At 53.8% G+C, this 14,986-nt stretch overlaps 2 protein-coding genes across 14 annotated transcripts in view; one reads left to right on the forward strand and one right to left on the reverse strand.

Annotated features, from left to right (window-relative positions):
• The window catches only part of LOC111146155 (angiopoietin like 2), a 34,527-nt gene extending 28,897 nt beyond the window's left edge, over positions 1–5,630 (reverse strand). The window contains exon 1 of the mRNA XM_022501588.1: positions 5,296–5,630. The gene's annotated coding sequence lies outside the window, so the exon portion shown is untranslated. The remainder of the gene's footprint in view (positions 1–5,295) is intronic.
• Positions 1–14,986, forward strand: part of LOC111146150 (Ral GEF with PH domain and SH3 binding motif 1) — a 275,084-nt gene that overhangs the window by 170,322 nt on the left and 89,776 nt on the right. The window lies entirely within an intron of this gene.

Genomic DNA, 14,986 nt, shown 5'->3' on the forward strand with positions numbered 1-14,986 from the left:
GGTTTGCTCTGGAGCCTGGGAACTGGGCGAGCCTCAGATGAGAGGGAGAAGCTGGGGACAGGGCAGACAGTGCTGCCCCACAGTGGCTTCCTGGGGACTGTGGGCCTGGCCTGGAACTGCTTTTCTAGGCCAGGCCGAGCGGTTAGCACCTAAGGCCACCTCGGCCTGTTGGCATGGACTCATCCCTTGAGCACCGGGACAAGCACATTCTGTGCCTACCTCTCAGATCCCAGTAACTCTGTGAGGTTGGGCCTATGATTATTTTAATCTCACAGAAGAGGAGACAGAGGGAAAGGATGAAGTCACTTGCCAAGGGCCACAGGGCTACCAAGTGGTGAGGCCAGGCCTGGAACCAAGTTTGTCTACCCCAGAGGCAGGTTTCTTAGCCACACAGTCCTAACTGGCCCCCCTGCCTTTGGGCCCTCCCTCCCCTGCCCTCCAGGGTGCAGGCGGCTCGAGGCCCGTCCGTCTAAGGCTCCAGCTGGTCGTGTTGGTGTCCTGCTTTAGGACAGAGCCTCTGTGCTCACACTCAGGCTCCCTGCCTCTCTGCACATGCTCTTCTTTTTGCCCCAGCGCCTTCCCCCGTGTCTTGCCTGAGGCACACATCTATCTCCCTCTCTCACTTGACCTCCCAGATCCACTTCCCTGTGAAGCCACCGTCCACAGTGAGGCCCCCTTCCTCCTCTGCCCCCAGGAGCAGCCGTGCACCCATCACAGCACCCATCGCAGCACCCCAGACCAACCTCATCTGGTTGTGCACCCCAGACGTGAGCTGCTAAAAGTGGGGTCAGGGTTGTTTCCCCTCCAAATACCCAACAGCCAGAATGGCACTTCAAGGATTCCATTCATTGCATGTATTTCCCGAGCATTTCCCCTGTCCCAGCCACATGCTGGGGCTGGAGACAGAGCAGGAACGGGGTAGGTCCCTGTTCTCAAGAGGCCCAGGGTGGTTGGCGGGACAGAGAACAAAGGGGTTGGTGATCAGTACCTTGGCAGGGCAGCTCCAGCTGGGGTGAGGATTGGGGTGGGCACAAGGTGGGAGTAGAGGCGCCCCAGAGGGGCCTTGGCTCGACAACACAGAGGGGAACTATGTGGCACCATGGGACGGAGAGGCTTGTTTGTCAGGGTCTGAGGCTTGCTTGCTTCATTCATTCATTCATTCAGTCATTCATTCATCCATTCCACACATCCATTCTCTGCCCAGCCCCAAGTCATGGAGGTCCCGCAGTGACTGAGAGATACCAGCTTTCCCTCGTGGAGGTTGGACTGGGGCGGCCTCAGGCAGGATTTCGGTCTTTCCTGGAACTGAACTGTTCCTCAGGTGCTTCTGAGAGATAAGGACAGACTTCCCTCTGGGCTCCCCCCACCCTTTAAAGAGAGAGAGAGAGGCAGAGGGAGATAGAATTCCAAGCAGTTTCTACGCCCAGTGCAGAGCCTATTCAGGGCTCCATCCCATGACCCTGAGATCATGACCTGAGCCGAAACTAAGAGTCACACGCCCAACTAAGCCACCCAGGCTCTCCCTCTCTGGGCTCTTCTTGGGGATCTCGTGCCTGCCTTTCTGGAGGACTAGGCAGCAGGAGGAGGCTGAGGCTCTGGGGCTGCTGGCCCCAAGACAGGCCGGTTGGTTTCGCTGGAGAACAGACCTAACACAATAGCTTGATTGTGAGAGGCCTGACTCCCCCCACCCAACATGTGAACATTTCTGTGATCAGGATGTGTCTTACAATTGATGTAACAGAACATTGTAAAGTTTTAACTGCCGCCCCCCACCCCAGGCTGTCGTTAAATCCGTCATATGGTTTACAGTCAATATTAGGGAATCCGGTTTTGTTACAGAAACTACTCTTGGCATGAGTTTCTGATGTGACCTATCTATCACCACAAACTCCCAGTTGCCAGTGGCTGAATAACCCTTCTATTTGGGGTATTTTATATAAATTCACAGAGAAGAATGCTATTCAATGAAGTGATTCATTCTTAAGATTTCCCCAGTGTGTCTATCCCGGATGGCAGTGGGCTGGGTTTGAATCCTCGCTTTTTGGAGGAACGTTGGCAGAGGTGCTACAACCTCCGAGCCTCAGTTTCCTCCTGTGTAAAATGGGGACAGCACCACTCATTTGGTGCCCTGTGCCCCCTCGTCATAGGTCTCTTACTGTTGTACATCTGTGTGATTGCTAGATTCACCTTCTGCCTCCTTCCAGTGGGCCCTGAGCCCCACCAGCAGAGCCCCTCCACATCTGACTGCTGTCCATTGAGACCACTTCGGGTGAAATGGGCTATGATTCAGAGAGGCCTGAAGCTGGATGTGCCTGCCTTGGGCGGGCTGCTGCTGTTCGTTCTAAGGTAGCTACCGGTTGCTGCCTCCCTGATGTGGTCAGAATTACTCGAGTGTGGCAGCGCAGACCGTGAGGACCTGTACGCTAGTCCTGCAGCCTGCAGACTCTCCAAGTAGGGACATAGGAAACACATGAATGGTATCTCAGACACATAGGCGAAATTTGCCCAAGGCTCCGTCCCACTGAGTCGGTGCCAGGGTCCCATGGTGCCGTGTAGCTGTGCGGAGGCTCATCTGTAAGAAGGGGTGGATAAAGCCTGTTCTGTGTCAGAGAGAGGCCTCTTTCACAAGCAGGTGATGCGTCGAAGGCAGGTACACGTGGTTTGCAGATGGCGTGGTGTGAGCGTTCAGTAGGACAGCAGCCGGAATGGACTTGGCTGCCGGGGGACCCAGTGATGGGGTCAGGAGAAGAGAAGTCAGGATACCTTGACCAGGGCAGTGGAGTGAGGAGGGGAGAAGTATAGACTTTGGAGCCAGGCTGACCAGGGTTCAAGAACCGCATCATCACCAACTGTGTCACCTTGGGCAAGTTACTTAACCTCTCCGAGCCTTAGTTATCTCATCTGAAAACTGGGATGCTAAAACTGGCACCTGCCTCCGAGGCTTGTGTTGAGGATGAAATGAGACAATGTATGTGCTTCCTTAGCTCAGCCTGTACTTAGTAAATCACTGTGGGATGGAGAAATGACTTAGTTGCTCTGCCCGTGAACTTAAAGCAATACTGTGCAGTCCCCTCCTGGGCCGTGTGTTTTACACATCTTGCCTGTTTTACCATGGCTGCCTTTATTGAGTAGTAATTGATCTAATTTTTGTTAGGCAGGCCTGTGACGTCAGTCAGACAGGGCTACCTGCAGAGCACAGTGAGCCACTGTAGTTCCCGCCTGGAGCTGGGAAACCTGCAGCTTCTGCGGCCCCAGAGTCCTGTGCCAGAGACGTACGTATCTAATGAAATGCTCTCCGGAGTTCAGGGGATCCACTGTGACCTGTGGGCCCACAGGAGAGAAGCTACTGTCCTAAGCTAAGACGCACCAGCGTTGGCCTCCATATGGTCAGAGGTGGTGATGGAGGTGGGGTTTGGGGGAGGAGTCCTTGCATCCCCCTCTACGGCCCTCGGACAGGCCCGGTGCTCGTCTTCCTGCGGCATGGAGTTAGCTCACTTTCCTCACACTGCCGTTCTGGCAGGAGCCCGACGGGCAGACGAGGAGTGCCCGTGTGGGTGGTGAGGATACACCCAGGGTCCCCTTGGGTGGAGGGTGTCTGCACCCTCTGTTAGCGTGGACTTCAGGGACCTGGATGTGTTGCAGTTCCCTCCAGACATAAAGGCCCCCTCCGTTCCTGGGAAGACCCCCCTCACCACATGGGCGGCAGTAGTGGCCACCACGCTGGCTCTCCTGGTGGGATTTTCTGACAGCCCTCCTAGGTTGTTCAGCACAGAGAGAATCTGGGTACCTGCGACTTTGATTGTTACGGGTTTGATACTCCGTGCCTAACTTTTTCTGAGGGTTTGCCTCACGGCAGGTGCTGTGCGAAGGCACTCCCGGGCATGATCCCATGTGCTCCTCCTAGAAAGCAGTGGAGTGTGGCTCAGAGTGCTGAGTTCAAGTTCCGGTGCTGGCGCTTACTAACCCTATGGCCTTGGGCACATCCCTGAACCTCCGTTCCTCAGCTTCCTCCCGTAAAGGTGGGGACAAGGGGGGTGAACAACAGTACCCTGTTGCAGGATGGCTGTGAGGGTCCCGCGAGCTGGTAAGCGTCTGGCCCAGGGTGAGTGCAGTATGTTGGCCGTTGCTAAGAGACAGCTGGTATCATTCTCCCATTTCGCAGAAAAGGAAACAGGTTTCGAGAGACTGAATGCCCTGCCGGGGTCCCGGGACTGCTGAGTAGAGGAGCTAGGATCTGAAGCTAGCTCAGAAGCACTACCTTACTCTGCCTCACCGTGGGAGAACGTATGTGGGGAGCATTCGGCCAGCTTCGGAAGTGGCATTCTCGGCTTTCCTCAGAGCCCTGGTGAAAGGAGATCCTTTTCTGAGTAACCGAACTGGCCTCTGGGAGCTCTCATAATCCCACAGCAGAAGCAATAGCTGACCCGTGACACACATATCACAGAAGGAGAAGGGAGGGATCAGTGAAGAATTTCTGTTTGGAAATGTTATCTAATGCTGAGCACTTTCAAGGGACTTGGAATGTGGAGCCGGCGCTGTACCCCCTGCCGGGTGCCGGGGAAGACTGGTCCTCCCCTCTTTCGTGCCACAGACAGCCCGCTGGAGACCTGGGCTCCCGTCCGGTGCTGGGCGGGATCAGGCATCTGTGGACATGCAGGGAAAGCCGGGGCAACGCTTTGCCCCAAGCCACGGTGACGGAACCCTCTAGCTGGTGTGTCCCTTCCAGCTCCGGACCCCTTTGGTTCTCTCCTCTCCAGCTGAGGGGTGGGCAGAGGCTGCTGGGCTCCAGGGAACTTTCTGAACAAGGGCTCCTGGCTCTGGCAGGACAGTGTTTGCTTTTGCTTTTGCCTCGGCATAGGGTCTAGGCAGAGTGCATAGGAACCCAAAACTTCAAAACGTCTTCCCATGTCCTTGGGCTACCCCTGTCCCCCTAAGCACACACCTACACGCAGGAACGCGCTCACGCACACACCCCAGCTGCTGGGCCGTGCCCAGGAGCCGCCTTCCTTCACCCCAAAGGCTCTTTGTCTGCGGCACAGTAGGGCTTACAGAGGAAGCTCTCAAAGCCCCAGCCCGTGGTCTCATGCCCCCAGAACACCACCCTCGGCCCAGGTGTCCGCGGTCTGCCCCAGCAGTGACTTTTTTGGCTCCAGACGAAAGCAAGAGTGACCCCCTCTGGGGTGCAGCTGCACACACCCCCAGCTGGAGGGGTCAGGGTTCTTGAACCCCCAGACATGGGGCCAGCTGCTGCCTCTTGCCCCGTTGTCCCTTGGTGCCACGGAGCTGGCCCCTTACCTCGTCACTCCTGCTAGACTCCCCGGGGCAGCTCCTCACGTGCTCTGCCCCAGCCGTCAGCAGGGCAGCCTGTCCATGGCCTCCAGGAGGGGTCCCCGAGTCGCAGGCTGGACTGGCTGCCGAGCAGCCCTGCCTCACTGGCCTCTGCTTGCTCCGCGGTGCTGCACAGCCAGTCTTGGGCCGGGTGGGGTGGGGGCTGGCCAGGGGTCCTGCTGGGGCTGCTTACAACCTGCCTCCTCTCCCAGCAGGGGCCGGCGGCTGCCTCAGTGCCATGCTCTGCAGGTCAGGGACTCAGGCAGCGCTGCTCAGGGCTCCGGGTCCATCCTCAGGCCGTCAGCAGCAGCCTCATTTGAACTCCCCACTCCTTTGTGGAGCCTTTACATGCCGCGGAGGAAACTGTGAGCACAGCCTGACCCTGGTTGGCTGGAGGCACTTCTCTCCACCCACCAGTGCAAGAGGATCCCCCAGGCCCCAGAAAGGCTCCGGGCCTCCCCTCAGCCCCAGACAGAGGCGGGCCGCCTGGTGATGTCACACTAACTCCAGCCCCAGCTGGCCTGGCCCCTCCCGCCCCAGCCCGCTTACGCGGCCCTCCTCCCCGGCCCCCTCCTTCCCTGGCACAAGCAGCTGGGCCGGCTCTACTCCCTGGCCTGCCCGCCACTAGCGTGCTCTGCCGAGGCAGACGGCTTCCCCTCTGACTCAGGTGATGGGTCTAGATCTGCTCTAGCTGCGTAGGCAGCAGGTCCTCCCCCCGGATGGTTCCCTCATCCCTGCACTGCCCCACAGAGCCCCAGGTGAGCAGGGGGGACAGCCCCGCACAGATGGCTTCTCCCCATGGGTGCCCTTCCTAGAGGCCTCTCTCTCACCTCTAAACCCCGGGGAGGGAGCCCAAGGCTGTGCACAGAAGCCAGCGGGATCTGTGCTGAAGCTAGCAGGAGGCAGTGGCCTGAGACACGGGAAACACCACAGGCTGGCGGGGGCGGGGGGGGGCTGTGCATGGGAGAACCGCCTATCACTTACCACCTAGAGGCCTTGATTAAGTCACTTCACGGTTCTGGCATCCCTTTCATGCGTCAGTAAACGAGCCAGGGCCAGTGATCTAGCTTCATGGATTCCACGGTATCACGCGGGGGAGGGCTTGGTGCAGGACAGGAGCGCCCCAGCGGGCTGGACTCAGCACTCGGGAGGCAGGCAGGCCGGGACCACACTCCCAGAACCTCTGCGGTGACCTCCGGACCTTTGAGGACCCGTGATGAGAGGCCCCAGCACGGTCTGTCAGTGAGGTGGAGCGCACGAGCGTTCACAGAGTCAGAGCAGAAGGGAGAAGACCGCGCCGGAGCCCCGTGAAGTGAGCAATCCTGCGGACACACGTGTCAGCACCGCGGGCAGACGGGGGAGGCCAGCAGGTACCGGGGCGGGAGCGGCGGGGTGCAGGTTTGTGTCTCTGCCTGGGCAGCAGCTGTGTGAAATACTGGGGGTGACTCTTCTTTCCTCTTTAGAGAAGTTTAGTGATGATGGCGGTGATGACGCTCGGGTGCAGATCGGAGAGAAGCTTCGGTGGGATTCTCCTTACCATCAGACATAGTGCACTGTGTTGCTGGGCCCCAGGCAAGCACGTCCACTGTGGTCCTCTGCTCCTCAGGACTGCCCCTCCTGTGTCGGCTGGGAGCAAACTCTGCTTCTCGCCTCGGCCCCTCCCAGCCTGCTCAGACGAGCTCCCTTTGTCATCTGTCGGTCCTGTTCCTTTTTAGAAGGCGAGTCTTCACCAGAAGACCACAGTAGCTTACAGGTGACAACATTAGCCAGACGGTCGGGTTGGACAGTGTGCCACTCATGACCACCGTAGGGGTGAAGGCGCCCGCCCACTCTGGAGGGTCCCTGTGCGTGGGCTGCACAGAAGCCGCGGGAGGCTGGGGACTCAGGCGCAGCAGAGGCACATAGGCTGGAGTCGATCCTTCCGGAGCGGCCCCCTCGTCAGCCTGGAGGCTGGCATGCTTCCTTCTCCTCCCCTTCCTCCTCTGTCTCGCATGTGTCTTCTCCAGGATGTGTTTATTGGGAACCTGCTCTGAGCTGACACCAGGAAGTCAAAGTTGCTCTCCTCACAGAGCTTGTAGTCAGGAGGGGAGACAGACAGACAGACCCATGAGAAGTGCTAGGTGCTAAGCAGATCTCTCAGCAGGAGGCTGGCTCAAGCCGGGCAGTCGGGGCAGGCTCCCCGAGCGTGTGGTCTTTCCGCTGAAGCCTGACGGACGGGTAAGAGTCAGCAGGTGCGAGTTGGAGAGTCGATAGTCTGGGTAGAGACAATAGTGTGAAGGACCACATGGCAGATGGCTTTCTTGAAGATGGCCCCAATAATCTCCTAGTCCAACACGAGACCTTGACACTCATCCCAGTGAGACGTAGGGTCTCTGTCCCCTCCCTTTGAATCCAGGTGGGTTTGTGACCTCCTTACAACTGGTGGAATGCACTGGAAATGACACTACCTGCTATCCAAGCCTGGGTGAGACGAGGCGGTGCAGCTTCTGCCTTGTTCACTGGGAAACTCTCTTTTGAGCCCCGAGCCAGGCTAGACCCTGGGAAGTCCAGCTACCTGCAAGCTGCTGTGCAGAGGCCCGGGGTGACACGGGTCCCAGCTCACAGCCGGGAGGTCCAGCCCCCAGCCCTGAGTCAGCTCCTGCTGGAGTCTTCCTGCCAAGGCCCCAGGCATCGGACACAGAGATGAGCCACTGTACCGTTCTACAGCTGAATCCTTGACCCATAGAATCCATGAGGATAGGAAAATGGTTGTTTAGGCTGTTGAGTTTTGATGGTAATTTGTTAGGCAGCAGTAATAACTGGAACAATTATAGGGAGTTCTTCCCAGGAGTGCATTTGTCTGAGGAGAGACAGGGAGCATGGCGGAAGACGAGGCCTTTTTGGAGGTGGGACTTGATCCAAGGACAGTGGGAAGCCACGGAAAGTTTTCGAGCAACTTGCTTTTATTTCTGAAAGGCCCCATTAGTTGTTGAGTAAAGACTGAGTTGGCAGGAACCGTAGACAAGTCACCTGGAGCTGGTGGGCGATGGTTGCAGCCATCCTGGTGAGAGAGGCAAGTGGAGGTGATGGGACTCACTGGGTCAGAGGGAATTTCCAGGACCCACCCTCCCTGCGGAACAGGTGCAGCCCAGCTCCTGGATTACTAGAGCAAATTTGCTTTCACAATTCACAGTTCCTAGGATCCCATCAAGTGGGAGAGGAACACCAGGATGGCCTCGCCCTATCCATGTTTGCATATTCCTCACCTTTGAGGTGGCCTTGGGCAGTTGAGGATGCTTCTGGAGAGCTTGAGTTGTGCAGTCAAATTCTGCTTCTACCACTCAGCTATAAGCCTCACTGTCCTCAAACGTAAAATCGAGATGTTACAAGGACTTACCTGATGGGGCTGTTGAGAAAAATGAATAAGATGGCAACACACTAAGTGTGATGTGTACCGGCTAGTACATGGTACCTACTCAGTGTTGGCTGCATTAATCCCCATCGCCTCCTTTCCTGGGCTATGAGTTCCTGGAGCACCGGAGCACATGTGGGTGTGGGCCACACAGAGCTCTCCTTCTGTGCAGCCTGGTACAGAGGAGTGAATAATTGAGTGCCTGGCTGGGAAGGATGAGGAGCTGTGGCTCAATGTCTAACAGACCTGGGCTCAGATCCCCACTCTGTCACTAACCTGGGCAATCTCCTCTTTCTCTCGCAAACTTGGTTTTCTCATTAAGAAAAATTTTTTAAAAATGATACTGCCGATTCCTTAGGGTGTGAGAGGACTGAGCCATATGATGCACCTAAAGCACAAGGCGTGGCATTAAGCATTCAGTGGTTGCCCAGGAAACGGGGCCATTGCTCTTCCTGTGTCCAAACACCTCTCCGCTCTTGCTTGCCAGGCGCCTAACTTCAGCTCGGAATCCCTGTGACCTCCTTGAGAAACACCCTTCCCACATTTCCAGCTGCCTGTTGGACCAAAGTATCATGTGACCAAAGCACATGAGGAGAAGGGAATCTCCCTTTCTTTTTTTACACTTTTTTTGATCAGGATGTTTTTCATCCTGTGTGAGGTTTACATGGTGGCAGAACACAAAGACGCTTAATTATGTCCCCCAATTTGTTTAAACAATTTCATGTGTTTTCATGTCTTATCACCTTTCTGATAGTTACAATTTTTTTCTCTGTTGGAAATGTTGGGCTCTTCTACTGAGATACTGTATATGGCGGAAGTGCATGGGCAGTGTGTGTTGTAAAAAGGGGTGCTTAGGAGGGGATGCAGTGTCTCACCAGCATTTCAAGCCTCACAGATCCCAAATTGCCGGTTTTTCCCTTCCCTTCTGTAGTTTTTAAATGCCTTTCCATTGTCTTCTGGCCTACATTGTTTCTGATGAGCAGTCAGATCTCTTCCTTATTACTGCTCCTGGGTATAGTGAGTCTCTTCCCCTCATGTCTTTTAAGAGTTCTTTTTATCTTGGTTTTTAGCAGTTTGTGGTGTGCATAGGTGTGGGTTTCTTTGCGCTGATTCTGTGTGGAGTTCAATGAGCTTCTTGGATCTTTGAGTTGACGGGTCTCACTAAATTTGGATATGTGTAAGGCAATTCAGGGCCATTATTTCTTCTAATATTTCTTCAATACAGTTATCTCTTTCCTACCCTTCTGGAACTCCATTTACACACTTGGTGTTGTCCCACAGGTCACTGAAGCTCCCCTCCTCTTTCTTGCCCTTCCTCCCTCTCTTCCTTCTTTCCTTCCTCTTCCTTTTCCTTTTCCTTCCTGTGCTTCAGTTGGATCATTTCTATTACTTATCTCCACGTTTACTGACCTTTCCTTCTACAGTATCTAATCTATGTTAATTTTATCCAAAGTATGTTTTATGTCAGGTACTGTATTTTTTGGGTCTAAAATTTCCACTGGTTTATTTTTATAGGACCAATTTCTCTTCTGAGATTCTCTATCTGCTCATTCATTCTATCCTTCACTTCCTGAAAATCCTGTACATATATTATAATAGCCATTTTAAAGTTCTTTTTTTAACTAAGTCCAACATCTAGCTCATCAGTGGGTCTGGTTTTATGGGCTATTATTTTTCTTGAGCATGGGTCACATTTTCCTGCTTCTTCACATGTCTATCATTTTTAAATTGTAAACTGGACTTCTTGTATGATACATTGAGTGACTTTGTATTTTATTGCCTTCCTCTAAAGAATCTTGTGTTTTGCTCTGGCAGGTGGTTAATTTACTGGCATACCCCCTTGGTCTTGCGGAGGTTTGGTATTTAGGTTTTGTTCAGGTAGGTTTATTTTGGTTTTGTCCATAGTCCTAGGGTATAACTCTTAGTCCTGGGCTTACTGAGAAGTACGCACTAGGGCATGGTTTCAAAAACCATGTCTCCTCCAGCTTCTGCTGCTTTGGGCTGTTCTCAGGTGCTTTCAAGCAGTTGTTTTGTATATTGTCCAGAGCTTATCATTGTTACCAGCCAGAGAGTTAGTTCAGTACAATCTACTTTTCCATTTTGGTAACTGGAACTCCCCGCATCCCAACTATTCTCCCTCAAACCTCCTGTATTCCCCCTGCTTTCAGTGCCCTTGATAAACCTAGACAGCTGGTTCTTTATTCAGTTCTCTGCCCTTCCTGCTCTTGGTCATAGTCTGTTGGGAAATACCAGCCCCAAGAAGTCATAGATTGATTCAGCTCAGTATACCTACCTGGGCGCTGAAGAAATGTGTTGTCCCCACAAGCCTTGTTAGATAATCTTATGTAGCTAATTATGATATGCTAGGCATCAAGCTCAACATTCTATAGGCATCATTGTTTCCTCCTCTCATAACCTATGAAGGAAGTATTACCATTCTGTTCTACTAACAAGAAGACTGAGGCTTATCGAAGTCAAGTTCCTTGCACCCGGCCACACAGCTAGGAAGTAATGGGACTGGGATTAAGACCCACATCAAAGCAATCAGAAACACAGTTGTCCTGAAAACAAATAACATCTCTTTAATTCTAAGACATTTTTTTTCTTATTTTAAGATCTCTGAAATCAGGAGGCTTCTTAAAGTTAACAGCCTGTCAGGGGCTAATTGGCCACACTTTTTCTTTTTTTACTAGAACGTGACACATTTAGTAGTTGATGACTTCTCAGATTCAAGGGCAAGGAATTATGGCAGTGTTAGTGATGGGGCTCCATCCAGTGAGGTTAACCCATGGTTAAGGGACAAGGAAGCACATCCCCTCCTCTCCTGGTCAGCCGGTCTTGGAAAGGTCCAGGGGAGTATCCAGCATCAGGAAGCCTGTGGAGCTGCCAGAAGCCGCCCTCCCTCCAGATTTAATGCAACAGCTGCCTCTAAGCTAAGACTCAGCCAGCTGGCCCCTCCTATCGGGAGGTGCTGTTGTCAGGTCCTATGACTTGCCGCCCCATGTCTGTCAGGGACATCATGTGTTCCCTGGCCCTGGTAAGAAGTTTGGAGACTCACGTTTATGGGGAGATTCTAAGGCAGTGCTACTGGTTATCCCATACCGCCCAGTGTCACACAGGATGTCCCAGCACATGGAAAGCCCTTTGAGGACATCGTGCTGTTACATGCTGGCCAAACAAGTTTGTGTGTTCAGTTATAAAGTCGCTTCGAGAGCCTGTTGTTAGCTCATGTACGACCCTTTTCATTCCCCCTTCTCGACCCACCTGCCAGGAACAGAGTCAGGGTAGCCCGTCTCCTCAAGCCTGGACGTCACCTAGCAGGCAAACACATTTGCTCTTCAGTCAACAGATATTTACTAAGCTCCATCTGAGCACCAGAGTTTGGGCTCCAGGTCAATGTGCCTAAAGCCAGTTTGCTAGGATGTTCAGTTGACTGGTTTTCATTTTGTCGTTCTAACAGCATTTTAAGGAATGTTCGATTGGCCTCATCTGCCCTCTTCTTACTGCAGCTGATGCAGAGGCCTGTTCCCAAGAGGGGAGACGAAAAAGCGGAGGGAAGAGAGATTTTGTTTGCTGGTTTTCTTTGTATTGTCATAAAAAAACTTCACAGAAATTTTCCAAAGCTGTTTAAAATCACTTCATGCTATATAAACATTTTTTAAAATATTTTATTTATTTATTTGAGAGAGAGAGAGAGAGAGAGCAAGAGCACGAGCAGGGGGAGGAGCTGAGGGAGAAGCAGGCTCCCCGTTGAGCAGGGAGCTGGATGCTGGGCTCCATCGCAGGACCCTGAGATCATGACCTGAGCTGAAGGCAGATGCTTAACTGACTGAGCCACCCAGACACCCCACCTATATAAAACATTTTAAAAATTGCTTTTTGGAACATTGTCTGTGTCAGACAGTGTCAGACTGCGGGCAATTTTATGGCCAGGCGGGGAAGACCACAATCCCCTTGTAGACACCTGCTGGAATTCTCCCCAGGAGCAGCCGAGCTGTTGCTGACCTTGCTTATCTCTCCCGGGGCCGAGAAGGCAGCTGAGCAGATAACTGAGGGCTTCTGGAAAGAGACTGATAGGGTGAGCTTCCCAGACCTGAGGCCAGGGTGGGGGGATGAGGCAGGGATGCTGGTGCCGCAGCGAGGGCAGTGTCATCAGAGAGCCCCGAGCGCACGCCTGGGATGGTCTTGTCCTGGACCCTGGAGCATCTTACTGGAGGACCAGCACGAGGCAGCACATGGTAAATGTCTGTTGAACGGCTCTGTGGGAGCGCTAGCCTCACGTCCAGGACTTCTGACTCAGCGTCTTGGTGCCGAGGGCAGCAAGGATGCACTTTAGGAGCCTGGCTGGAAGGAGAAGGGAGAGGAGACCCAAGCTAAGAAAGACAGCCTCCCTGACAACGCGAGGCTGCTCCCAGACTTCTCAGGGCTACCCTAGACCCACCCCAAGTTGATTCTGGGGGTCCCCTTAACTGCTCCTCTGCTGATCTGGCTCCCAGGTGCCCCCGCCTCAGCCTTTCCCTCTCCCCTTCCCACAGGTCCATCTGTCAGGCAGGTGCAGAAAGGAAGGTGGCACCTGTGCCGGGCACTCGGGACGTCCTGCCAGGTGAGGGCAGGACAGCAGAGGGACATCTGCTCATAGTCCACGCGCGGGTGGATGCGGGTGATGGTCACAGTATTAGCCCCCCTCCTCCACACGGCAGGGCCACATCCCAAAGCACTTTGGCATTTGTTACCGCCCTTGGCCTCCCAGCAGGCCTGGGAGTGCGGGGAGGGCAGCGATCATTCCCTTTTGTGGATAAGGAGAATGAGACTGTGACGATGTTATGTTCACTGTTACTGTCATCATGCGTTAAATGTTTACTGTGCACCAGCGCCGTGCTGGTGTCATTGCCTTATCTTGCCGAAGCTTCCAGCATCTGCAGAGGGCAGGTGTCCAGGCACAGCTCCAGGATGGCTTCTGCCTGCCTGAGGCACTCTGGCTTCGCAAGCTCTTTCCTCCGCTAAGAAATATTCAAAATCATCTTCTATGACTGCACTGGTGTGAAGACAAATACCTTAATATTGAATATTAAGACATTTCCTGACCTAAAATTCCACTTTTTATTCTCATTTTAAAAGAAGTTAGAACATTTTTGTGAGCCCCCCAAAGTACCATGAGTCCTAAGTGCTGTTCCCGCTATGCCTAATGGGTGACTTAGCCCCAACTGCAAGTCCACGTGCCCTCACCCACAAATCCAGAATCCGAAAGCTCTAGAAAAATAGCAAGCCTTTTCTCAAAAGGTTGTCTCAAATTCATTTGGTGGCAAAATCCGACTTGAATTGACATGAGGTTCGGTGTGGTCTTTGAACTGCTTAACGTCCCCACCCCCCCGTTTAGGGAGCTGCCCCGACTCTGTGAGAGGGTTGGAGGACACGCGGCCTATGCACTGCGTCCCATGCTGACACTGCCTGCCCCCTTGTCCGCCACCCAGTGACCCTTTTGCCTGCTCCCTGTTCTCCTCTCCTGGATCGTGAGCTCCTCGAGGATAGGACCATGTCACGTTCATCTCAGGAGTGTGGATAGTCATCATTTCTCCATAAATCCATCATTCCCCTTTTCTTTTCTTTTTTTTTTTTTAAGATTTTCTTTATTTATTTGACAAAGATCACACGTAGGCAGAGAGGGAGGCAGAGAGAGGGAGAGAGAGAGGAGGAAGCAGGCTCCCTGCTGAGCAGAGAGCCTGATGTGGGGCTCGATTCCAGGACCCTGGGAACATGACCTGAGCCGAAGGCAGAGGCTTAACCCACGGAGCCACCCAGCCCCTGGATTACCTGCCTCTGTCACAGGGCACACCACAGATTTATAGCTGGGGCCCAAATCCACATGAGCGAGTGATCACGATGAGCCAGTCCCTGGCCGGTCTCTGGAGCTGCTCCCTGGAAGCAGATATGAGGGGGACGTGTGCTGGGGTCCTTGGAGGAACAGGAGACAAGTTCAGGGGGAGGAATAACAGAGATCATGCTGGATGACGGCTCGTGGGTCGCAGGCTCTGTGCTGTTAGCATCGATTATGTATCCCCCGCAACAGCTCCGTGTGGTAAGAACCATCACTGTCCTCCTTTTTGGGCCAAGGAAGTCAAGGTTAGAGAGCCGAAGGAGGCTGCGCGAGGGTGCGCAGCGAGGGAGAGATGGCGCGCAGGTGTAGCCCCAGGCATGCAGACCTCGGGCTGTGGTCGCCCCTGGTGCCGCCAGGGTTGTCCCTAAACTAGGTAACGATGGGGCGGATGG

This window comes from Enhydra lutris, unplaced genomic scaffold (assembly GCF_002288905.1).
Source record: "Enhydra lutris kenyoni isolate GAN:26980312 unplaced genomic scaffold, ASM228890v2 scaffoldscaffold13, whole genome shotgun sequence".
Lineage (NCBI taxonomy): Eukaryota > Metazoa > Chordata > Mammalia > Carnivora > Mustelidae > Enhydra > Enhydra lutris.